This window comes from Osmia lignaria, unplaced genomic scaffold (genome assembly GCF_051020975.1).
Source record: "Osmia lignaria lignaria isolate PbOS001 unplaced genomic scaffold, iyOsmLign1 scaffold0006, whole genome shotgun sequence".
Classification (NCBI taxonomy): Eukaryota; Metazoa; Arthropoda; class Insecta; order Hymenoptera; family Megachilidae; genus Osmia; species Osmia lignaria.
In genome coordinates, this window is record NW_027478163.1 from 853,956 (window position 1) to 879,536 (window position 25,581).

Below are 25,581 nucleotides of genomic sequence, written 5' to 3' on the forward strand. Positions count from 1 at the left end.
CGTAGTTTTCGAGATATATCGAGATATTTAAAAGATCCGAAGCCGCACCAACATAATAGAGATACAGAAACACCGTGGCCCCTTTCTTTGAGATAACTCTGCACCATTGCGAGCTGCAAATGCCACTTCCAGCTTAGCTGTGCAGAAGAAGACCAACAAGAAGAAGAAATATCTCGAAATATGTCCGTCAGGCCCCTTCCCTTGAGATAAATCTGCAAATATCTCGGAAACAAAGCGAGCTATGGCAAAATGTTAAGAGACCTTATTTGTAGAGAATTAAGTTTCCTACTTCTTATGTTCTATGATATTATTTGATCAGATGCGTAGTTCTCGAGATATATCAAGATATTTAAAAGTTCCGAAGCCGCACCAACATAATAGAGATACAGAAACACCGTGGCCCCTTTCTTTGAGATAACTCTGCACTATTGCGAGCTGTAAATGCCACTTCCAGCTTAGCTGTGCAGAAGAAGAACAACAAGAAGAAGAAATATCTCGAAATATGTCCGTCAGGCCCCTTCCCTTGAGATATATCTGCAAATATCTCGGAAACGAAGCGAGCTATGGCAAAATGTTAAGAGACCTTTTTTGTAGAGAATTATGTTTCGTACAATTTATGTTCTATGATATTTTTTGGTGAGAAGCGTAGTTTTCGAGATATATCGAGATATTTAAAAGTTCCAAAGCCGCACCAACATAATAGAGATACAGAAACACCGTGGCCCCTTTCTTTGAGATAACTCTGCACTATTGCGAGCTGTAAATGCCACTTCCAGCTTAGCTGTGCAGAAGAAGAACAACAAGAAGAAGAAATATCTCGAAATATGTCCGTCAGGCCCCTTCCCTTGAGATATATCTGCAAATATCTCGGAAACGAAGCGAGCTATGGCAAAATGTTAAGAGACCTTTTGTGTAGAGAATTATGTTTCGTACAATTTACGTTCTATGATATTTTTTGGTGAGAAGCGTAGTTTTCGAGATATATCGAGATATTTAAAAGTTCCGAAGCCGCACCAACATAATAGAGATACAGAAACACCGTGGCCCCTCTCTTTGAGATAACTCTGCACTATTGCGAGCTGGAAATGCCACTTCCAGTTTAGCTGTGCAGAAGAAGAACAACAAGAAGAAGAAATATCTCGAAATATGTCCGTCAGGCCCCTTCCCTTGAGATAAATCTGCAAATATCTCGGAAACGAAGCGAGCTATGGCAAAATGTTAGGAGACCTTTTTTGTAGAGAATTAAGTTTCCTACTTTTTATGTTCTATGATATTTTTTGATCAGATGCGTAGTTCTCGAGATATATCAAGATATTTAAAAGTTCCAAAGCCGCACCAACATAATAGAGATACAGAAACACCGTGGCCCCTCTCTTTGAGATAACTCTGCACTATTGCGAGCTGTAAATGCCACTTCCAGCTTAGCTGTGCAGAAGAAGAACAACAAGAAGAAGACATATCTCGAAATATGTCCGTCAGGCCCCTTCCCTTGAGATATATCTGCAAATATCTCGGAAACGAAGCGAGCTATGGCAAAATGTTAAGAGACCTTTTTTGTAGAGAATTATGTTTCCTACAATTTATGTTCTATGATATTTTTTGATCAGAAGCGTAGTTTTCGAGATATATCGAGATATTTAAAAGTTCCAAAGCCGCACCAACATAATAGAGATACAGAAACACCGTGGCCCCTTTCTTCGAGATAACTCTGCACTATTGCGAGCTGCAAATGCCACTTCCAGCTTAGCTGTGCAGAGGAAGAACAACAAGAAGAAGAAATATCTCGAAATATGTCCGTCAGGCCAGTTCCTTTGAGCTGAATCTGCAGATATCTCGGAAACGAAGCGAGCTATGGCAAAATGTTAAGAGACGTTTTTTGTAGAGAATTATGTTTCCTACAATTTATGTTCTATGATATTTTTTGTACAGAAGCGTAGTTTTCGAGATATATCGAGATATTTAAAAGTTCCGAAGCCGCACCAACATAATAGGGATACAGAAACACCGTGGCCCCTTTCTTTGAGATAACTCTGCAGTATTGCTAGCTGTAAATGCCACTTCCAGCTTAGCTGTGCAGAAGAAGAACAACAAGAAGAAGAAATATCTCGAAATATGTCCGTCAGGCCCCTTCCCTTGAGATAAATCTGCAAATATCTCGGAAACGAAGAGAGCTATGGCAAAATGTTAAGAGACCTTTTTTGTAGAGAATTAAGTTTCCTACTTTTTATGTTCTATCATATTTTTTGATCTGATGCGTAGTTCTCGAGATATATCAAGATATTTAAAAGTTCCGAAGCCGCACCAACATAATAGAGATACAGAAACACCGTGGCCCCTTTCTTTGAGATAACTCTGCACTATTGCGAGCTGTAAATGCCACTTCCAGCTTAGCTGTGCAGAAGAAGAACAACAAGAAGAAGAAATATCTCGAAATATGTCCGTCAGGCCCCTTCCCTTGAGATAAATCTGCAAATATCTCGGAAACGAAGCGAGCTACGGCAAAATGTTAAGAGACCTTTTTTGTAGAGAATTATATTTCCCACAACTTAGGTTCTATGATATTTTTTGATCAGAAGCGTAGTTTTCGAGATATATCGAGATATTTAAAAGATCCGAAGCCGCACCAACATAATAGAGATACAGAAACACCGTGGCCCCTTTCTTTGAGATAACTCTGCACCATTGCGAGCTGCAAATGCCACTTCCAGCTTAGCTGTGCAGAAGAAGACCAACAAGAAGAAGAAATATCTCGAAATATGTCCGTCAGGCCCCTTCCCTTGAGATAAATCTGCAAATATCTCGGAAACAAAGCGAGCTATGGCAAAATGTTAAGAGACCTTATTTGTAGAGAATTAAGTTTCCTACTTCTTATGTTCTATGATATTATTTGATCAGATGCGTAGTTCTCGAGATATATCAAGATATTTAAAAGTTCCGAAGCCGCACCAACATAATAGAGATACAGAAACACCGTGGCCCCTTTCTTTGAGATAACTCTGCGCTATTGCGAGCTGGAAATGCCACTTCCAGTTTAGCTGTGCAGAAGAAGAACAACAAGAAGAGGAAATATGTCGAAATATGTCCGTCAGGCCCCTTCCCTTGAGATATATCTGCAAATATCTCGGAAACGAAACGAGCTATCGCAAAATGTTAAGAGACCTTTTTTGTAGAGAATTATGTTTCCTACAATTTATGTTCTATGATATTTTTTCATCAGAAGCGTAGTTTTCGAGATATATCGAGATATTTAAAAGATCCGAAGCCGCACCAACATAATAGAGATACAGAAACACCGTGGCCCCTTTCTTTGAGATAACTCTGCACCATTGCGAGCTGCAAATGCCACTTCCAGCTTAGCTGTGCAGAAGAAGACCAACAAGAAGAAGAAATATCCCGAAATATGTCCGTCAGGCCCCTTCCCTTGAGATAAATCTGCATATATCTCGGAAACGAAGCGAGCTATGGCAAAATGTTAAGAGACCTTTTTGGTAGAGAATGAAGTTTCCTACTTTTTACGTTCTATGATATTTTTTGATCAGATGCGTAGTTCTCGAGATATATCAAGATATTTTAAAGTTCCGAAGCCGCACCAACATAATAGAGATACAGAAACACCGTGGCCCCTTTCTTTGAGATAACTCTGCACTACTGCGAGCTGGAAATGCCACTTCCAGTTTAGCTGTGCAGAAGAAGAACAACAAGAAGAAGAAATATCTCGAAATATGTCCGTCAGGCCCCTTCCCTTGAGATAAATCTGCAAATATCTCGGAAACGAAGCGAGCTATGGCAATATGTTAAGAGACCTTTTTTGTTGAGAATTAAGTTTCCTACTTTTTATGTTCCATGATATGTTTTGATCAGATGCGTAGTTCTCGAGATATATCAAGATATTTAAAAGTTCCCAAGCCGCACCAATATAATAGAGATACAGAAACACCGTGGCCCCTTTCTTTGAGATAACTCTGCACTATTGCGAGGTGCAAATGCCACTTCTAGCTTAGCTGTGCAGAAGAAGAACAACAAGAAGAAGAAATATCTCGAAATATGTCCGTCAGACCCCTTCCCTTGAGATAAATCTGCAAATATCTCGGAAACGAAGCGAGCTATGGCAAAATGTTAAGAGACCTTTTTTGTAGAGAATTATGTTTCCCACAATTTACGTTCTATGATATTTTTTGATCAGAAGCGTAGTTTTCGAGATATATCGAGATATTTAAAAGATCCGAAGCCGCACCAACATAATAGAGATACAGAAACACCGTGGCCCCTTTCTTGGAGATAACTCTGCACTATTGCGAGCTGCAAATGCCACTTCCAGCTTAGCTGTGCAGAAGAAGACCAACAAGAAGAAGAAATATCTCGAAATATGTCCGTCAGGCCCCTTCCCTTGAGATAAATCTGCAAATATCTCGGAAACGAAGCGAGCTATGGCAAAATGTTAAGAGACCTTTTTTGTTGAGAATTAAGTTTCCTACTTTTTATGTTCCATGATATGTTTTGATCAGATGCGTAGTTCTCGAGATATATCAAGATATTTAAAAGTTCCGAAGCCGCACCAACATAATAGAGATACAGAAACACCGTGGCCCCTTTCTTTGAGATAACTCTGCACTATTGCGAGCTGTAAATGCCACGTCCAGCTTAGCTGTGCAGAAGAAGAACAACAAGAAGAAGAAATATCTCGAAATATGTCCGTCAGGCCCCTTCCCTCGAGATAAATCTGCAAATATCTCGGAAACGAAGCGAGCTATGGCAAAATGTTAAGAGACCTTTTTTGTAGAGAATTAAGTTTCCTACTTTTTATGTTCTATGATATTTTTTGATCGGATGCGTAGTTCTCGAGATATATCAAGATATTTAAAAGTTCCCAAGCCGCACCAATATAATAGAGATACAGAAACACCGTGGCCCCTTTCTTTGAGATAACTCTGCACTATTGCGAGGTGCAAATGCCACTTCTAGCTTAGCTGTGCAGAAGAAGAACAACAAGAAGAAGAAATATCTCGAAATATGTCCGTCAGACCCCTTCCCTTGAGATAAATCTGCAAATATCTCGGAAACGAAGCGAGCTATGGCAAAATGTTAAGAGACCTTTTTTGTAGAGAATTATGTTTCCCACAATTTACGTTCTATGATATTTTTTGATCAGAAGCGTAGTTTTCGAGATATATCGAGATATTTAAAAGATCCGAAGCCGCACCAACATAATAGAGATACAGAAACACCGTGGCCCCTTTCTTGGAGATAACTCTGCACTATTGCGAGCTGCAAATGCCACTTCCAGCTTAGCTGTGCAGAAGAAGACCAACAAGAAGAAGAAATATCTCGAAATATGTCCGTCAGGCCCCTTCCCTTGAGATAAATCTGCAAATATCTCGGAAACGAAGCGAGCTATGGCAAAATGTTAAGAGACCTTATTTGTGGAGAATTAAGTTTCCTACTTTTTATGTTCTATGATATTATTTGATCAGATGCGTAGTTCTCGAGATATATCAAGATATTTAAAAGTTCCGAAGCCGCACCAACATAATAGAGATACAGAAACACCGTGGCCCCTTTCTTCGAGATAACTCTGCACTATTGCGAGCTGCAAATGCCACTTCCAGCTTAGCTGTGCAGAAGAAGAACAACAAGAAGAAGAAGTATCTCGAAAAATGTCCGTCAGGCCCCTTCCCTTGAGATAAATCTGCAAATATCTCGGAAACGAAGCGAGCTATGGCAAAATGTTAAGAGACCTTATTTGTAGAGAATTAAGTTTCCTACTTTTTATGTTCTATGATATTTTTTGATCAGATGCGTAGTTCTCGAGATATATCAAGATATTTAAAAGTTCCGAAGCCGCACCAACATAATAGAGATACAGAAACACCGTGGCCCCTTTCTTTGAGATAACTCTGCGCTATTGCGAGCTGGAAATGCCACTTCCAGTTTAGCTGTGCAGAAGAAGAACAACAAGAAGAGGAAATATCTCGAAATATGTCCGTCAGGCCCCTTCCCTTGAGATAAATCTGCAAATATCTCGGAAACGAAACGAGCTATGGCAAAATGTTAAGAGACCTTTCTTGTAGAGAATTATGTTTCCTACTTTTTATGTTCTATGATATTATTTGATCAGATGCGTAGTTCTCGAGATATATCAAGATATTTAAAAGTTCCGAAGCCGCACCAACATAATAGAGATACAGAAACACCGTGGCCCCTTTCTTTGAGATAACTCTGCACTATTGCGAGCTGCAAATGCCACTTCCAGCTTAGCTGTGCAGAAGAAGAACAACAAGAAGAAGAAATATCTCGAAATATGTCCGTCAGGCCCCTTCCCTTGAGATATATCTGCAAATATCTCGGAAACAAAGCGAGCTATGGCAAAATGTTAAGAGACCTTTTTTGTAGAGAATTAAGTTTCCTACAATTTATGTTCTATGATATTTTTTGATCAGAAGCGTAGTTTTCGAGATATATCGAGATATTTAAAAGTTCCGAAGCCGCACCAACATAATAGGGATACAGAAACACCGCGGCCCCTTTCTTTGAGATAACTCTGCAGTATTGCGAGCTGTAAATGCCACTTCCAGCTTAGCTGTGCAGAAGAAGAACAACAAGAAGAAGAAATATCTCGAAATATGTCCGTCAGGCCCCTTCCCTTGAGATAAATCTGCAAATATCTCGGAAACGAAGCGAGCTATGGCAAAATGTTAAGAGACGTTTTTTGTAGAGAATTATGTTTCGTACAATTTATGTTCTATGATATTTTTTGGTGAGAAGCGTAGTTTTCGAGATATATCGAGATATTTAAAAGTTCCAAAGCCGCACCAACATAATAGAGATACAGAAACACCGTGGCCCCTTTCTTTGAGATAACTCTGCAATATTGCGAGCTGCAAATGCATCTTCCAGCTTAGCTGTGCAGAGGAAGAACAACAAGAAGAAGAAATATCTCGAAATATGTCCGTCAGGCCAGTTCCTTTGAGCTGAATCTGCAAATATCTCGGAAACGAAGCGAGCTATGGCAAAATGTTAAGAGACGTTTTTTGTAGAGAATTATGTTTCCTACAATTTATGTTCTATGATATTTTTTGATCAGAAGCGTAGTTTTCGAGATATATCGAGATATTTAAAAGTTCCGAAGCCGCACCAACATAATAGGGATACAGAAACACCGTGGCCCCTTTCTTTGAGATAACTCTGCAGTATTGCGAGCTGTAAATGCCACTTCCAGCTTAGCTGTGCAGAAGAAGAACAACAAGAAGAAGAAATATCTCGAAATATGTCCGTCAGGCCCCTTCCCTTGAGATATATCTGCAAATATCTCGGAAACGAAGCGAGCTATGGCAAAATGTTAAGAGACCTTTTTTGTAGAGAATTAAGTTTCCTACTTTTTATGTTCTATGATATTTTTTGATCAGATGCGTAGTTCTCGAGATATATCAAGATATTTAAAAGTTCCGAAGCCGCACCAACATAATAGAGATACAGAAACACCGTGGCCCCTTTCTTTGAGATAACTCTGCATTATTGCGAGCTGTAAATGCCACTTCCAGCTTAGCTGTGCAGAAGAAGAACAACAAGAAGAAGAAATATCTCGAAATATGTCCGTCAGGCCCCTTCCCTTGAGATATATCTGCAAATATCTCGGAAACGAAGCGAGCTATGGCAAAATGTTAAGAGACCTTTTTTGTAGAGAATTAAGTTTCCTACTTTTTATGTTCTATGATATTTTTTGATCAGATGCGTAGTTCTCGAGATATATCAAGATATTTAAAAGTTCCGAAGCCGCACCAACATAATAGAGATACAGAAACACCGTGGCCCCTTTCTTTGAGATAACTCTGCATTATTGCGAGCTGTAAATGCCACTTCCAGCTTAGCTGTGCAGAAGAAGAACAACAAGAAGAAGAAATATCTCGAAATATGTCCGTCAGGCCCCTTCCCTTGAGATATATCTGCAAATATCTCGGAAACGAAGCGAGCTATGGCAAAATGTTAAGAGACCTTTTTTGTAGAGAATTATGTTTCGTACAATTTATGTTCTATGATATTTTTTGGTGAGAAGCGTAGTTTTCGAGATATATCGAGATATTTAAAAGTTCCAAAGCCGCACCAACATAATAGAGATACAGAAACACCGTGGCCCCTTTCTTTGAGATAACTCTGCACTAGTGCGAGCCGCAAATGCCACTTCCAGCTTAGCTGTGCAGAAGAAGAACAACAAGAAGAAGAAATATCTCGAAATATGTCCGTCAGGCCCCTTCCCTTGAGATAAATCTGCAAATATCTCGGAAACGAAGCGAGCTATGGCAAAATGTTGAGAGACCTTTTTTGTAGAGAATTAAGTTTCCTACGTTTTATGTTCTATGATATTTTTTGATCAGATGCGTAGTTCTCGAGATATATCGAGATATTTAAAAGTTCCGAAGCCGCACCAACATAATAGAGATACAGAAACACCGTGGCCCCTCTCTTTGAGATAACTCTGCACTATTGCGAGCTGGAAATGCCACTTCCAGTTTAGCTGTGCAGAAGAAGAACAACAAGAAGAAGAAATATCTCGAAATATGTCCGTCAGGCCCCTTCCCTTGAGATAAATCTGCAAATATCTCGGAAACGAAGCGAGCTATGGCAAAATGTTAGGAGACCTTTTTTGTAGAGAATTAAGTTTCCTACTTTTTATGTTCTATGATATTTTTTGATCAGATGCGTAGTTCTCGAGATATATCAAGATATTTAAAAGTTCCAAAGCCGCACCAACATAATAGAGATACAGAAACACCGTGGCCCCTCTCTTTGAGATAACTCTGCACTATTGCGAGCTGTAAATGCCACTTCCAGCTTAGCTGTGCAGAAGAAGAACAACAAGAAGAAGACATATCTCGAAATATGTCCGTCAGGCCCCTTCCCTTGAGATATATCTGCAAATATCTCGGAAACGAAGCGAGCTATGGCAAAATGTTAAGAGACCTTTTTTGTAGAGAATTATGTTTCCTACAATTTATGTTCTATGATATTTTTTGATCAGAAGCGTAGTTTTCGAGATATATCGAGATATTTAAAAGTTCCAAAGCCGCACCAACATAATAGAGATACAGAAACACCGTGGCCCCTTTCTTCGAGATAACTCTGCACTATTGCGAGCTGCAAATGCCACTTCCAGCTTAGCTGTGCAGAGGAAGAACAACAAGAAGAAGAAATATCTCGAAATATGTCCGTCAGGCCAGTTCCTTTGAGCTGAATCTGCAGATATCTCGGAAACGAAGCGAGCTATGGCAAAATGTTAAGAGACGTTTTTTGTAGAGAATTATGTTTCCTACAATTTATGTTCTATGATATTTTTTGTACAGAAGCGTAGTTTTCGAGATATATCGAGATATTTAAAAGTTCCGAAGCCGCACCAACATAATAGGGATACAGAAACACCGTGGCCCCTTTCTTTGAGATAACTCTGCAGTATTGCTAGCTGTAAATGCCACTTCCAGCTTAGCTGTGCAGAAGAAGAACAACAAGAAGAAGAAATATCTCGAAATATGTCCGTCAGGCCCCTTCCCTTGAGATAAATCTGCAAATATCTCGGAAACGAAGAGAGCTATGGCAAAATGTTAAGAGACCTTTTTTGTAGAGAATTAAGTTTCCTACTTTTTATGTTCTATCATATTTTTTGATCTGATGCGTAGTTCTCGAGATATATCAAGATATTTAAAAGTTCCGAAGCCGCACCAACATAATAGAGATACAGAAACACCGTGGCCCCTTTCTTTGAGATAACTCTGCACTATTGCGAGCTGTAAATGCCACTTCCAGCTTAGCTGTGCAGAAGAAGAACAACAAGAAGAAGAAATATCTCGAAATATGTCCGTCAGGCCCCTTCCCTTGAGATATATCTGCAAATATCTCGGAAACGAAGCGAGCTATGGCAAAATGTTAAGAGACCTTTTTTGTAGAGAATTATGTTTCGTACAATTTATGTTCTATGATATTTTTTGGTCAGAAGCGTAGTTTTCGAGATATTTCGAGATATTTAAAAGTTCCAAAGCCGCACCAACATAATAGAGATACAGAAACACCGTGGCCCCTTTCTTTGAGATAACTCTGCACTAGTGCGAGCCGCAAATGCCACTTCCAGCTTAGCTGTGCAGAAGAAGAACAACAAGAAGAAGAAATATCTCGAAATATGTCCGTCAGGCCCCTTCCCTTGAGATAAATCTGCAAATATCTCGGAAACGAAGCGAGCTATGGCAAAATGTTGAGAGACCTTTTTTGTAGAGAATTAAGTTTCCTACGTTTTATGTTCTATGATATTTTTTGATCAGATGCGTAGTTCTCGAGATATATCAAGATATTTAAAAGTTCCGAAGCCGCACCAACATAATAGAGATACAGAAACACCGTGGCCCCTTTCTTTGAGATAACTCTGCACTATTGCGAGCTGCAAATGCCACTTCCAGCTTAGCTGTGCAGAAGAAGAACATCAAGAAGAAGAAATATCTCGAAATATGTCCGTCAGGCCCCTTCCCTTGAGATATATCTGCAAATATCTCGGAAACGAAGAGAGCTATGGCAAAATGTTAAGAGACCTTTTTTGTAGAGAATTAAGTTTCCTACTTTTTATGTTCTATGATATTTTTTGATCAGAAGCGTAGTTTTCGAGATATATCGAGATATTTAAAAGTTCCAAAGCCGCACCAACATAATAGAGATACAGAAACACCGTGGCCCCTTTCTTTGAGATAACTCTGCACTATTGCGAGCTGCAAATGCCACTTCCAGCTTAGCTGTGCAGAGGAAGAACAATAAGAAGAAGAAATATCTCGAAATATGTCCGTCAGGCCAGTTCCTTTGAGCTGAATCTGCAAATATCTCGGAAACGAAGCGAGCTATGGCAAAATGTTAAGAGACGTTTTTTGTAGAGAATTATGTTTCCTACAATTTATGTTCTATGATATTTTTTGATCAGAAGCGTAGTTTTCGAGATGTATCGAGATATTTAAAAGTTCCGAAGCCGCACAAACATAATAGAGATACAGAAACACCGTGGCCCCTTTCTTTGAGATAACTCTGCACTATTGCGAGCTGTAAATGCCACTTCCAGCTTAGCTGTGCAGAAGAAGAACAACAAGAAGAAGAAATATCTCGAAATATGTCCGTCAGGCCCCTTCCCTTGAGATATATCTGCAAATATCTCGGAAACGAAGCGAGCTATGGCAAAATGTTAAGAGACCTTTTTTGTAGAGAATTATGTTTCCTACAATTTATGTTGTATGATATTTTTTGGTCAGAAGCGTAGTTTTCGAGATATATCGAGATATTTAAAAGTTCCGAAGCCGCACCAACATAATAGAGATACAGAAACACCGTGGCCCCTTTCTTTGAGATAACTCTGCACTATTGCGAGCCGCAAATGCCACTTCCAGCTTAGCTGTGCAGAGGAAGAACAATAAGAAGAAGAAATATCTCGAAATATGTCCGTCAGGCCAGTTCCTTTGAGCTGAATCTGCAAATATCTCGGAAACGAAGCGAGCTATGGCAAAATGTTAAGAGACGTTTTTTGTAGAGAATTATGTTTCCTACAATTTATGTTCTATGATATTTTTTGATCAGAAGCGTAGTTTTCGAGATGTATCGAGATATTTAAAAGTTCCGAAGCCGCACCAACATAATAGGGATACAGAAACACCGTGGCCCCTTTCTTTGAGATAACTCTGCAGTATTGCGAGCTGTAAATGCCACTTCCAGCTTAGCTGTGCAGAAGAAGAACAACAAGAAGAAGAAATATCTCGAAATATGTCCGTCAGGCCCCTTCCCTTGAGATATATCTGCAAATATCTCGGAAACGAAGCGAGCTATGGCAAAATGTTAAGAGACCTTTTTTGTAGAGAATTAAGTTTCCTACTTTTTATGTTCTATGATATTTTTTGATCAGATGCGTAGTTCTCGAGATATATCAAGATATTTAAAAGTTCCGAAGCCGCACCAACATAATAGAGATACAGAAACACCGTGGCCCCTTTCTTTGAGATAACTCTGCACTATTGCGAGCTGTAAATGCCACTTCCAGCTTAGCTGTGCAGAAGAAGAACAACAAGAAGAAGAAATATCTCGAAATATGTCTGTCAGGCCCCTTCCCTTGAGATATATCTGCAAATATCTCGGAAACGAAGCGAGCTATGGCAAAATGTTAAGAGACCTTTTTTGTAGAGAATTATGTTTCGTACAATTTATGTTCTATGATATTTTTTGGTCAGAAGCGTAGTTTTCGAGATATATCGAGATATTTAAAAGTTCCAAAGCCGCACCAACATAATAGAGATACAGAAACACCGTGGCCCCTTTCTTTGAGATAACTCTGCACTAGTGCGAGCCGCAAATGCCACTTCCAGCTTAGCTGTGCAGAAGAAGAACAACAAGAAGAAGAAATATCTCGAAATATGTCCGTCAGGCCCCTTCCCTTGAGATAAATCTGCAAATATCTCGGAAACGAAGCGAGCTATGGCAAAATGTTGAGAGACCTTTTTTGTAGAGAATTAAGTTTCCTACGTTTTATGTTCTATGATATTTTTTGATCAGATGCGTAGTTCTCGAGATATATCAAGATATTTAAAAGTTCCGAAGCCGCACCAACATAATAGAGATACAGAAACACCGTGGCCCCTTTCTTTGAGATAACTCTGCACTATTGCTAGCTGCAAATGCCACTTCCAGCTTAGCTGTGCAGAAGAAGAACATCAAGAAGAAGAAATATCTCGAAATATGTCCGTCAGGCCCCTTCCCTTGAGATATATCTGCAAATATCTCGGAAACGAAGAGAGCTATGGCAAAATGTTAAGAGACCTTTTTTGTAGAGAATTAAGTTTCCTACTTTTTATGTTCTATGATATTTTTTGGTCAGAAGCGTAGTTTTCGAGATATATCGAGATATTTAAAAGTTCCAAAGCCGCACCAACATAATAGAGATACAGAAACACCGTGGCCCCTTTCTTTGAGATAACTCTGCACTAGTGCGAGCCGCAAATGCCACTTCCAGCTTAGCTGTGCAGAAGAAGAACAACAAGAAGAAGAAATATCTCGAAATATGTCCGTCAGGCCCCTTCCCTTGAGATAAATCTGCAAATATCTCGGAAACGAAGCGAGCTATGGCAAAATGTTGAGAGACCTTTTTTGTAGAGAATTAAGTTTCCTACGTTTTATGTTCTATGATATTTTTTGATCAGATGCGTAGTTCTCGAGATATATCAAGATATTTAAAAGTTCCGAAGCCGCACCAACATAATAGAGATACAGAAACACCGTGGCCCCTTTCTTTGAGATAACTCTGCACTATTGCGAGCTGCAAATGCCACTTCCAGCTTAGCTGTGCAGAAGAAGAACATCAAGAAGAAGAAATATCTCGAAATATGTCCGTTAGGCCCCTTCCCTTGAGATAAATCTGCAAATATCTCGGAAACGAAGCGAGCTATGGCAAAATGTTAAGAGACCTCTTTTGTAGAGAATTAATCTTCCTACTTTTTATGTTCTATGATATTTTTTGATCAGATGCGTAGTTCTCGAGATATATCAAGATATTTAAAAGTTCCGAAGCCGCACCAACATAATAGAGATACAGAAACACCGTGGCCCCTTTCTTTGAGATAACTCTGCACTATTGCGCGCTGTAAATGCCACTTCCAGCTTAGCTGTGCAGAAGAAGAACAACAAGAAGAAGAAATATCTGGAAATATGTCCGTCAGGCCCCTTCCCTTGAGATAAATCTGCAAATATCTCGGAAACGAAGCGAGCTATGGCAAAATGTTAAGAGACCTTTTTTGTAGAGAATTATGTTTCCTACTTTTTATGTTCTATGATATTTTTTGATCAGACGCGTAGCTCTCGAGATATATCAAGATATTTAAAAGTTCCGAAGCCGCACCAACATAATAGAGATACAGAAACAGCGTGGCCCCTTTCTTTGAGATATCTCTGCACTATTGCGAGCTGCAAATGCCACTTCCAGCTTAGCTGCGCAGAAGAAGAACAACAAGAAGAAGAAATATCTCGAAATATGTCCGTCAGGCCCCTTCCCTTGAGATAAATCTGCAAATATCTCGGAAACGAAGCGAGCTATGGCAAAATGTTAAGAGACCTTATTTGCAGAGAATTAAGTTTCCTACTTTTTATGATCTATGATATTTTTTGATCAGATGCGTAGTTCTCGAGATATATCAAGATATTTAAAAGTTCCGAAACCGCACCAACATAATAGAGATACAGAAACACGGTGGCCCCTTTCTTTGAGATAACTCTGCACTAGTGCGAGCCGCAAATGCCACTTCCAGCTTAGCTGTGCAGAAGAAGAACAACAAGAAGAAGAAATATCTCGAAATATGTCCGTCAGGCCCCTTCCCTTGAGATAAATCTGCAAATATCTCGGAAACGAAGCGAGCTATGGCAAAATGTTAAGAGACCTTTTTTGTAGAGAATTAAGTTTCCTACTTTTTATCTTCTATGATATTTTTTGATCAGATGCGTAGTTCTCGAGATATATTAAGATATTTAAAAGTTCCGAAGCCGCACCAACATAATAGAGATACAGAAACACCGTGGCCCCTTTCTTTGAGATAACTCTGCACTATTGCGAGCTGTAAATGCCACTTCCAGCTTAGCTGTGCAGAAGAAGAACAACAAGAAGAAGAAATATCTCGAAATATGTCCGTCAGGCCCCTTCCCTTGAGATATATCTGCAAATATCTGGGAAACGAAGCGAGCTATGGCAAAATGTTAAGAGACCTTTTTTGTAGAGAATTAAGTTTCCTACTTTTTATGTTCTATGATATTTTTTGATCAGATGCGTAGTTCTCGAGATATATCAAGATATTTAAAAGTTCCGAAGCCGCACCAACATAGTAGAGATACAGAAACACCCTGGCCCCTTTCTTTGAGATAACTCTGCACGATTGCGAGCTGTAAATGCCACTTCCAGCTTAGCTGTGCAGAAGAAGGACAACAAGAAGAAGAAATATCTCGAAATATGTCCGTGAGGCCCCTTCCCTTGAGATAAATCTGCAAATATCTCGGAAACGAAGCGAGCTATGGCGAAATGTTAAGAGACCTTTTTTGTAGAGAATTAAGTTTCCTACTTTTTATGTTCTATGATATTTTTTGATCAGATGCGTAGTTCTCGAGATATATCAAGATATTTAAAAGCTCCGAAGCCGCACCAACATAATAGAGATACAGAAACACCGTGGCCCCTTTCTTTGAGATAACTCTGCACTATTGCGAGCTGCAAATGCCACTTCCAGCTTAGCTGTGCAGAGGAAGAACAACAAGAAGAAGAAATATCTCGAAATATGTCTGTCAGGCCCCTTCCCTTGAGATATATCTGCAAATATCTCGGAAACGAAGCGAGCTATGGCAAAATGTTAAGAGACCTTTTTTGTAGAGAATTATGTTTCGTACAATTTATGTTCTATGATATTTTTTGGTCAGAAGCGTAGTTTTCGAGATATATCGAGATATTTAAAAGTTCCAAAGCCGCACCAACATAATAGAGATACAGAAACACCGTGGCCCCTTTCTTTGAGATAACTCTGCACTAGTGCGAGCCGCAAATGCCACTTCCAGCTTAGCTGTGCAGAAGAAGAACAACAAGAAGAAGAAATATCTCGAAATATGTCCGTCAGGCCCCTTCCCTTGAGATAAATCTGCAAATATCTCGGAAACGAAGCGAGCTATGGCAAAATGTTGAGAGACCTTTTTTGTAGAGAATTAAGTTTCCTACGTTTTATGTTCTATGATATTTTTTGATCAGATGCGTAGTTCTCGAGATATATCAAGATATTTAAAAGTTCCGAAGCCGCACCAACATAATAGAGATACAGAAACACCGTGGCCCCTTTCTTTGAGATAACTCTGCACTATTGCTAGCTGCAAATGCCACTTCCAGCTTAGCTGTGCAGAAGAAGAACATCAAGAAGAAGAAATATCTCGAAATATGTCCGTCAGGCCCCTTCCCTTGAGATATATCTGCAAATATCTCGGAAACGAAGAGAGCTATGGCAAAATGTTAAGAGACCTTTTTTGTAGAGAATTAAGTTTCCTACTTTTTATGTTCTATGATATTTTTTGGTCAGAAGCGTAGTTTTCGAGATATATCGAGATATTTAAAAGTTCCAAAGCCGCACCAACATAATAGAGATACAGAAACACCGTGGCCCCTTTCTTTGAGATAACTCTGCACTAGTGCGAGCCGCAAATGCCACTTCCAGCTTAGCTGTGCAGAAGAAGAACAACAAGAAGAAGAAATATCTCGAAATATGTCCGTCAGGCCCCTTCCCTTGAGATAAATCTGCAAATATCTCGGAAACGAAGCGAGCTATGGCAAAATGTTGAGAGACCTTTTTTGTAGAGAATTAAGTTTCCTACGTTTTATGTTCTATGATATTTTTTGATCAGATGCGTAGTTCTCGAGATATATCAAGATATTTAAAAGTTCCGAAGCCGCACCAACATAATAGAGATACAGAAACACCGTGGCCCCTTTCTTTGAGATAACTCTGCACTATTGCGAGCTGCAAATGCCACTTCCAGCTTAGCTGTGCAGAAGAAGAACATCAAGAAGAAGAAATATCTCGAAATATGTCCGTTAGGCCCCTTCCCTTGAGATAAATCTGCAAATATCTCGGAAACGAAGCGAGCTATGGCAAAATGTTAAGAGACCTCTTTTGTAGAGAATTAATCTTCCTACTTTTTATGTTCTATGATATTTTTTGATCAGATGCGTAGTTCTCGAGATATATCAAGATATTTAAAAGTTCCGAAGCCGCACCAACATAATAGAGATACAGAAACACCGTGGCCCCTTTCTTTGAGATAACTCTGCACTATTGCGCGCTGTAAATGCCACTTCCAGCTTAGCTGTGCAGAAGAAGAACAACAAGAAGAAGAAATATCTGGAAATATGTCCGTCAGGCCCCTTCCCTTGAGATAAATCTGCAAATATCTCGGAAACGAAGCGAGCTATGGCAAAATGTTAAGAGACCTTTTTTGTAGAGAATTATGTTTCCTACTTTTTATGTTCTATGATATTTTTTGATCAGACGCGTAGCTCTCGAGATATATCAAGATATTTAAAAGTTCCGAAGCCGCACCAACATAATAGAGATACAGAAACAGCGTGGCCCCTTTCTTTGAGATATCTCTGCACTATTGCGAGCTGCAAATGCCACTTCCAGCTTAGCTGCGCAGAAGAAGAACAACAAGAAGAAGAAATATCTCGAAATATGTCCGTCAGGCCCCTTCCCTTGAGATAAATCTGCAAATATCTCGGAAACGAAGCGAGCTATGGCAAAATGTTAAGAGACCTTATTTGCAGAGAATTAAGTTTCCTACTTTTTATGATCTATGATATTTTTTGATCAGATGCGTAGTTCTCGAGATATATCAAGATATTTAAAAGTTCCGAAACCGCACCAACATAATAGAGATACAGAAACACGGTGGCCCCTTTCTTTGAGATAACTCTGCACTAGTGCGAGCCGCAAATGCCACTTCCAGCTTAGCTGTGCAGAAGAAGAACAACAAGAAGAAGAAATATCTCGAAATATGTCCGTCAGGCCCCTTCCCTTGAGATAAATCTGCAAATATCTCGGAAACGAAGCGAGCTATGGCAAAATGTTAAGAGACCTTTTTTGTAGAGAATTAAGTTTCCTACTTTTTATCTTCTATGATATTTTTTGATCAGATGCGTAGTTCTCGAGATATATTAAGATATTTAAAAGTTCCGAAGCCGCACCAACATAATAGAGATACAGAAACACCGTGGCCCCTTTCTTTGAGATAACTCTGCACTATTGCGAGCTGTAAATGCCACTTCCAGCTTAGCTGTGCAGAAGAAGAACAACAAGAAGAAGAAATATCTCGAAATATGTCCGTCAGGCCCCTTCCCTTGAGATATATCTGCAAATATCTGGGAAACGAAGCGAGCTATGGCAAAATGTTAAGAGACCTTTTTTGTAGAGAATTAAGTTTCCTACTTTTTATGTTCTATGATATTTTTTGATCAGATGCGTAGTTCTCGAGATATATCAAGATATTTAAAAGTTCCGAAGCCGCACCAACATAGTAGAGATACAGAAACACCCTGGCCCCTTTCTTTGAGATAACTCTGCACGATTGCGAGCTGTAAATGCCACTTCCAGCTTAGCTGTGCAGAAGAAGGACAACAAGAAGAAGAAATATCTCGAAATATGTCCGTGAGGCCCCTTCCCTTGAGATAAATCTGCAAATATCTCGGAAACGAAGCGAGCTATGGCGAAATGTTAAGAGACCTTTTTTGTAGAGAATTAAGTTTCCTACTTTTTATGTTCTATGATATTTTTTGATCAGATGCGTAGTTCTCGAGATATATCAAGATATTTAAAAGCTCCGAAGCCGCACCAACATAATAGAGATACAGAAACACCGTGGCCCCTTTCTTTGAGATAACTCTGCACTATTGCGAGCTGCAAATGCCACTTCCAGCTTAGCTGTGCAGAGGAAGAACAACAAGAAGAAGAAATATCTCGAAATATGTCCGTCAGGCCAGTTCCTTTGAGCTGAATCTGCAAATATCTCGGAAACGAAGCGAGCTATGGCAAAATGTTAAGCGAAGTTTTTTGTAGAGAATTATGTTTCCTACAATTTATGTTCTATGATATTTTTTGATCAGAAGCGTAGTTTTCGAGATATATCGAGGTATTTAAAAGTTCCGAAGCCGCACCAACATAATAGGGATACAGAAACACCGTGGCCCCTTTCTTTGAGATAACTCTGCACTAGTGCGAGCCGCAAATGCCACTTCCAGCTTAGCTGTGCAGAAGAAGAACAACAAGAAGAAGAAATATCTCGAAATATGTCCGTCAGGCCCCTTCCCTTGAGATATACCTGCAAATATCTCGGAAACGAAGAGAGCTATGGCAAAATGTTAAGAGACCTTTTTTGTAGAGAATTAAGTTTCCTACTTTTTATGTTCTATGATATTTTTTGATCAGATGCGTAGTTTTCGAGATATATCGAGATATTTAAAAGTTCCAAAGCCGCACCAACATAATAGAGATACAGAAACACCGTGGCCCCTTTCTTTGAGATAACTCTGCACTATTGCGAGCTGCAAATGCCACTTCCAGCTTAGCTGTGCAGAAGAAGAACAACAAGAAGAAGAAATATCTCGAAATATGTCCGTCAGGCCCCTTCCCTTGAGATATATCTGCAAATATCTCGGAAACGAAGCGAGCTATGGCGAAATGTTAAGAGACCTTTTTTGTAGAGAATTAAGTTTCCTACCTTTCATGTTCTATGATATTTTTTGATCAGATGCGTAGTTCTCGAGATATATCAAGATATTTAAAAGTTCCGAAGCCGCACCAACATAATAGAGATACAGAAACACCGTGGCCCCTTTCTTTGAGATAACTCTGCACGATTGCGAGCTGTAAATGCCACTTCCAGCTTAGCTGTGCAGAAGAAGGACAACAAGAAGAAGAAATATCTCGAAATATGTCCGTCAGGCCCCTTCCCTTGAGATAAATCTGCAAATATCTCGGAAACGAAGCGAGCTATGGCAAAATGTTAAGAGACCTTATTTGCAGAGAATTAAGTTTCCTACTTTTTATGTTCTATGATATTTTTTGATCAGATGCGTAGTTCTCGAGATATATCAAGATATTTAAAAGTTCCGAAACCGCACCAACATAATAGAGATACAGAAACACGGTGGCCCCTTTCTTTGAGATAACTCTGCACGATTGCGAGCTGTAAATGCCACTTCCAGCTTAGCTGTGCAGAAGAAGGACAACAAGAAGAAGAAATATCTCGAAATATGTCCGTCAGGCCCCTTCCCTTGAGATAAATCTGCAAATATCTCGGAAACGAAGCGAGCTATGGCAAAATGTTAAGAGACCTTTTTTGTAGAGAATTAAGTTTCCTACTTTTTATCTTCTATGATATTTTTTGATCAGATGCGTAGTTCTCGAGATATATTAAGATATTTAAAAGTTCCGAAGCCGCACCAACATAATAGAGATACAGAAACACCGTGGCCCCTTTCTTTGAGATAACTCTGCACTATTGCGAGCTGTAAATGCCACTTCCAGCTTAGCTGTGCAGAAGAAGAACAACAAGAAGAAGAAATATCTCGAAATATGTCCGTCAGGCCCCTTCCCTTGAGATATATCTGCAAATATCTGGGAAACGAAGCGAGCTATGGCAAAATGTTAAGAGACCTTTTTTGTAGAGAATTAAGTTTCCTACTTTTTATGTTCTATGATATTTTTTGATCAGATGCGTAGTTCTCGAGATATATCAAGATATTTAAAAGTTCCGAAGCCGCACCAACATAGTAGAGATACAGAAACACCCTGGCCCCTTTCTTTGAGATAACTCTGCACGATTGCGAGCTGTAAATGCCACTTCCAGCTTAGCTGTGCAGAAGAAGGACAACAAGAAGAAGAAATATCTCGAAATATGTCCGTGAGGCCCCTTCCCTTGAGATAAATCTGCAAATATCTCGGAAACGAAGCGAGCTATGGCGAAATGTTAAGAGACCTTTTTTGTAGAGAATTAAGTTTCCTACTTTTTATGTTCTATGATATTTTTTGATCAGATGCGTAGTTCTCGAGATATATCAAGATATTTAAAAGCTCCGAAGCCGCACCAACATAATAGAGATACAGAAACACCGTGGCCCCTTTCTTTGAGATAACTCTGCACTATTGCGAGCTGCAAATGCCACTTCCAGCTTAGCTGTGCAGAGGAAGAACAACAAGAAGAAGAAATATCTCGAAATATGTCCGTCAGGCCAGTTCCTTTGAGCTGAATCTGCAAATATCTCGGAAACGAAGCGAGCTATGGCAAAATGTTAAGCGAAGTTTTTTGTAGAGAATTATGTTTCCTACAATTTATGTTCTATGATATTTTTTGATCAGAAGCGTAGTTTTCGAGATATATCGAGGTATTTAAAAGTTCCGAAGCCGCACCAACATAATAGGGATACAGAAACACCGTGGCCCCTTTCTTTGAGATAACTCTGCACTAGTGCGAGCCGCAAATGCCACTTCCAGCTTAGCTGTGCAGAAGAAGAACAACAAGAAGAAGAAATATCTCGAAATATGTCCGTCAGGCCCCTTCCCTTGAGATATATCTGCAAATATCTCGGAAACGAAGAGAGCTATGGCAAAATGTTAAGAGACCTTTTTTGTAGAGAATTAAGTTTCCTACTTTTTATGTTCTATGATATTTTTTGATCAGATGCGTAGTTTTCGAGATATATCGAGATATTTAAAAGTTCCAAAGCCGCACCAACATAATAGAGATACAGAAACACCGTGGCCCCTTTCTTTGAGATAACTCTGCACTATTGCGAGCTGCAAATGCCACTTCCAGCTTAGCTGTGCAGAAGAAGAACAACAAGAAGAAGAAATATCTCGAAATATGTCCGTCAGGCCCCTTCCCTTGAGATATATCTGCAAATATCTCGGAAACGAAGCGAGCTATGGCGAAATGTTAAGAGACCTTTTTTGTAGAGAATTAAGTTTCCTACCTTTCATGTTCTATGATATTTTTTGATCAGATGCGTAGTTCTCGAGATATATCAAGATATTTAAAAGTTCCGAAGCCGCACCAACATAATAGAGATACAGAAACACCGTGGCCCCTTTCTTTGAGATAACTCTGCACGATTGCGAGCTGTAAATGCCACTTCCAGCTTAGCTGTGCAGAAGAAGGACAACAAGAAGAAGAAATATCTCGAAATATGTCCGTCAGGCCCCTTCCCTTGAGATAAATCTGCAAATATCTCGGAAACGAAGCGAGCTATGGCAAAATGTTAAGAGACCTTATTTGCAGAGAATTAAGTTTCCTACTTTTTATGTTCTATGATATTTTTTGATCAGATGCGTAGTTCTCGAGATATATCAAGATATTTAAAAGTTCCGAAACCGCACCAACATAATAGAGATACAGAAACACGGTGGCCCCTTTCTTTGAGATAACTCTGCACGATTGCGAGCTGTAAATGCCACTTCCAGCTTAGCTGTGCAGAAGAAGGACAACAAGAAGAAGAAATATCTCGAAATATGTCCGTCAGGCCCCTTCCCTTGAGATAAATCTGCAAATATCTCGGAATCGAAGCGAGCTATGGCAAAATGTTAAGAGACCTTTTTTGTAGAGAATTAAGTTTCCTACTTTTTATCTTCTATGATATTTTTTGATCAGATGCGTAGTTCTCGAGATATATTAAGATATTTAAAAGTTCCGAAGCCGCACCAACATAATAGAGATACAGAAACACCGTGGCCCCTTTCTTTGAGATAACTCTGCACTATTGCGAGCTGCAAATGCCACTTCCAGCTTAGCTGTGCAGAGGAAGAACAACAAGAAGAAGAAATATCTCGAAATATGTCCGTCAGGCCAGTTCCTTTGAGCTGAATCTGCAAATATCTCGGAAACGAAGCGAGCTATGGCAAAATGTTAAGAGACGTTTTTTATAGAGAATTATGTTTCCTACAATTTATGTTCTATGATATTTTTTGATCAGAAGCGTAGTTTTCGAGATATATCGAGATATTTAAAAGTTCCGAAGCCGCACCAACATAATAGAGATACAGAAACACCGTGGCCCCTTTCTTTGAGATAACTCTGTACTATTGCGAGCTGCAAATGCCACTTCCAGCTTAGCTGTGCAGAGGAAGAACAACAAGAAGAAGAAATATCTCGAAATATGTCCGTCAGGCCCCTTCCCTTGAGATAAATCTGCAAATATCTCGGAAACGAAGCGAGCTATGGCAAAATGTTAAGAGACCTTTTTTGTAGAGAATTAAGTTTCCTACTTTTTATGTTGTATGATATTTTTTGATCAGATGCGTAGTTCTCGAGATATATCAAGATATTTAAAAGTTCCGAAGCCGCACCAACATAATAGAGATACAGAAACACCGTGGCCCCTTTCTTTGAGATAACTCTGCACTATTGCGAGCTGCAAATGCCACTTCCAGCTTAGCTGTGCAGAGGAAGAACAACAAGAAGAAGAAATATCTAGAAATATGTCCGTCAGGCCAGTTCCTTTGAGCTGAATCTGCAAATATCTCGGAAACGAAGCGAGCTATGGCAAAATGTTAAGAGACGTTTTTTGTAGAGAATTATGTTTCCTACAATTTATGTTCTATGATATTTTTTGATCAGAAGCGTAGTTTTCGAGATATATCGATGTATTTAAAAGTTCCGAAGCCGCACCAACATAATAGAGATACAGAAACACCGTGGCCCCTTTCTTTGAGATAACTCTGCACGATTGCGAGCTGTAAATGCCACTTCCAGCTTAGCTGTGCAGAAGAAGGACAACAAGAAGAAGAAATATCTCGAAATATGTCCGTCAGGCCCCTTCCCTTGAGATAAATCTGCAAATATCTCGGAAACGAAGCCAGCTATGGCAAAATGTTAAGAGACCTTATTTGCAGAGAATTAAGTTTCCTACTTTTTATGTTCTATGATATTTTTTGATCAGATGCGTAGTTCTCGAGATATATCAAGATATTTAAAAGTTCCGAAACCGCACCAACATAATAGAGATACAGAAACACGGTGGCCCCTTTCTTTGAGATAACTCTGCACTAGTGCGAGCCGCAAATGCCACTTCCAGCTTAGCTGTGCAGAAGAAGAACAACAGGAAGAAGAAATATCTCGAAATATGTCCGTCAGGCCCCTTCCCTTGAGATAAATCTGCAAATATCTCGGAAACGAAGCGAGCTATGGCAAAATGTTAAGAGACCTTTTTTGTAGAGAATTAAGTTTCCTACTTTTTATCTTCTATGATATTTTTTGATCAGATGCGTAGTTCTCGAGATATATTAAGATATTTAAAAGTTCCGAAGCCGCACCAACATAATAGAGATACAGAAACACCGTGGCCCCTTTCTTTGAGATAACTCTGCACTATTGCGAGCTGTAAATGCCACTTCCACCTTAGCTGTGCAGAAGAAGAACAACAAGAAGAAGAAATATCTCGAAATATGTCCGTCAGGCCCCTTCCCTTGAGATATATCTGCAAATATCTCGGAAACGAAGCGAGCTATGGCAAAATGTTAAGAGACCTTTTTTGTAGAGAATTAAGTTTCCTACGTTTTATGTTCTATGATATTTTTTGATCAGATGCGTAGTTCTCGAGATATATCAAGATATTTAAAAGTTCCGAAGCCGCACCAACATAATAGAGATACAGAAACACCGTGGCCCCTTTCTTTGAGATAACTCTGCACTATTGCGAGCTGCAAATGCCACTTCCAGCTTAGCTGTGCAGAGGAAGAACAACAAGAAGAAGAAATATCTCGAAATATGTCCGTCAGGCCAGTTCCTTTGAGCTGAATCTGCAAATATCTCGGAAACGAAGCGAGCTATGGCAAAATGTTAAGCGAAGTTTTTTGTAGAGAATTATGTTTCCTACAATTTATGTTCTATGATATTTTTTGATCAGAAGCGTAGTTTTCGAGATATATCGAGGTATTTAAAAGTTCCGAAGCCGCACCAACATAATAGGGATACAGAAACACCGTGGCCCCTTTCTTTGAGATAACTCTGCACTAGTGCGAGCCGCAAATGCCACTTCCAGCTTAGCTGTGCAGAAGAAGAACAACAAGAAGAAGAAATATCTCGAAATATGTCCGTCAGGCCCCTTCCCTTGAGATATATCTGCAAATATCTCGGAAACGAAGAGAGCTATGGCAAAATGTTAAGAGACCTTTTTTGTAGAGAATTAAGTTTCCTACTTTTTATGTTCTATGATATTTTTTGATCAGATGCGTAGTTTTCGAGATATATCGAGATATTTAAAAGTTCCAAAGCCGCACCAACATAATAGAGATACAGAAACACCGTGGCCCCTTTCTTTGAGATAACTCTGCACTATTGCGAGCTGCAAATGCCACTTCCAGCTTAGCTGTGCAGAAGAAGAACAACAAGAAGAAGAAATATCTCGAAATATGTCCGTCAGGCCCCTTCCCTTGAGATATATCTGCAAATATCTCGGAAACGAAGCGAGCTATGGCGAAATGTTAAGAGACCTTTTTTGTAGAGAATTAAGTTTCCTACCTTTCATGTTCTATGATATTTTTTGATCAGATGCGTAGTTCTCGAGATATATCAAGATATTTAAAAGTTCCGAAGCCGCACCAACATAATAGAGATACAGAAACACCGTGGCCCCTTTCTTTGAGATAACTCTGCACGATTGCGAGCTGTAAATGCCACTTCCAGCTTAGCTGTGCAGAAGAAGGACAACAAGAAGAAGAAATATCTCGAAATATGTCCGTCAGGCCCCTTCCCTTGAGATAAATCTGCAAATATCTCGGAAACGAAGCGAGCTATGGCAAAATGTTAAGAGACCTTATTTGCAGAGAATTAAGTTTCCTACTTTTTATGTTCTATGATATTTTTTGATCAGATGCGTAGTTCTCGAGATATATCAAGATATTTAAAAGTTCCGAAACCGCACCAACATAATAGAGATACAGAAACACGGTGGCCCCTTTCTTTGAGATAACTCTGCACGATTGCGAGCTGTAAATGCCACTTCCAGCTTAGCTGTGC